We start from the raw sequence: 1,789 nt of genomic DNA, 5'->3' as shown, positions 1-1,789 counted from the left end.
TAAAAGACCCAGACACAAACCCATGCAGGTACAACCATTTGATTTTCAATAAAGGAGTCTGATACATTCAATGCTCAAAATGTAGCTTCTTCAAAAAATTGTCGTGGAGAAACTAGAAATCCACCTGTAGAAGACTGAAACAAGATCCTAGTCTCTCACTTTCTACTCTTACCAATTCAAAGTTGATCGAGGATCATTTTTTTTGGAAGGGGAACTGGTGTGTGAACAGGGACTCACACTTGTTAAGCAGGTGCTTGATCACTACAATCTGGGTCAGTCCAAGGATGTAAATATAACATCTGAAACTATGAAATGACTACTGAAAAGAATAAAAAATACAAGGGAACACAGGCATAGTTGATAACTTTATCAACAGAACTCCAATAGTTCACCAACTAATTGAAAGGACTGGCAAATGGGACTGCACCAAATTAAAAGACTTCTGCACAGCAAAGGAAGCAGTCACTAGACTGAAGAGACAGCCAACAGAATGGGAGAAAGTCTTTGTCAACTACACACCTGACAAGGGATTAATTACCAGAATATAAGGGGAACTCAAAAAACTCACCCCATAAAGAATCAACAACCCATTGAATAAGTGATCACATGAACTGAACAGAAAATTCTCAAAAGAAGAAATGTAAATGGTTAATACATACCTGAAGAAATAGTCCATTTCCTTGACCATAAAGGAAATGTACACACTTCTGCCTCTTGGTCCTTCCCACTTCCGTGGGCTCCCAACCGTGCATGTCTGTGAGCTGAAGTCAGGTGCATGCCCCTTCCACGAGGGGAGAAGACCCCATATATTGCTGCCAACGCACTAGCGAGAAACTGAGGTCAGCGTCAAATTTCACATATTTAAAGTCAATACAAAACGGTTCCTGAAACGCAGACAATGAAGTGCGTTGTTGTAGGCAGTGGTGCTGTTGGTAATACATATCTCCTGATATTTTACACAGCAAACAAATTTCCATCTGAATATTTACCAACTGTTTTTGACCATTTTTCAGTCACAGGATTGGTGAAGAGTCATATACTCTTGGACTTTTTATACTGCAAGGCAAGAGGATTATGACAGATTACAACCACTGAGTTATCCACAAACAGACGTATTTTAGTCTGTTTTTCAGTGCTCTCTCTGCCTTCATTTGAAAATGTGAAAGAAAGATGGGTGCCTGAGATAACTCACCACTGTCCAAAGACTCCTTTCTTGCTTGTCGGAATCCAAATTGGTCTGAGATGATCCCTCCACAACTGAGCAGCTTGCCAAGAACAAACAGAAGCCCATCACAGCGGAGACTGCTGAAAAGCTGGCATGTGATCTGAAGGCTGTCAAGTACGTGGAATGTTCTGCACTCACACAGACAGGCCTAAAGTAAGTGTTTGTGGAAGGAATATTAGCTGCCCTGGAGCCTCCAGAACACAAGAAGAGCCTCAGGTGTGTGCTGCTGACATCTCTTCAGAGCCCTTTATGCACAGCTGGTGTAGGCATCTTTCTAAAAGCAATGTTTATATCAAACTAAAGGTTAAAAAATTAAAATTCATTTCTGCAATAAGGACAAATGCCCTGCATCTACCCACATGCACTTGTGTGAGACAAGGTGCATAGATATGCGCCCCCCCTTTGCCCTCCCAGTGCTAATTAATTTTGATAATTGTTTATTTTCAGAAAAATGATCAGTACTCGTTTTTTGTTTTGTTTCAAATTTTTTTCCTTTTTTTTTGTTTAAAAGCAGAACATGCTTGTAATGACTCTGCAACAGACTAATTTGAATTGTCAAAGCTG

The 1,789-nt window shown here is 40.2% G+C and overlaps 1 pseudogene; it reads left to right on the top strand.

The window, feature by feature from the left end:
* Positions 1-898: 898 nt before the first annotated feature.
* On the top strand, positions 899-1,526 carry LOC109702523 (cell division control protein 42 homolog pseudogene; annotated as a pseudogene).
* Positions 1,527-1,789: the final 263 nt, after the last annotated feature.

The sequence above is a fragment of the Castor canadensis genome, chromosome 6 (assembly GCF_047511655.1).
Source record: "Castor canadensis chromosome 6, mCasCan1.hap1v2, whole genome shotgun sequence".
Taxonomy (NCBI): domain Eukaryota; kingdom Metazoa; phylum Chordata; class Mammalia; order Rodentia; family Castoridae; genus Castor; species Castor canadensis.
This window is presented reverse-complemented; position numbering and strand designations above follow the sequence as displayed.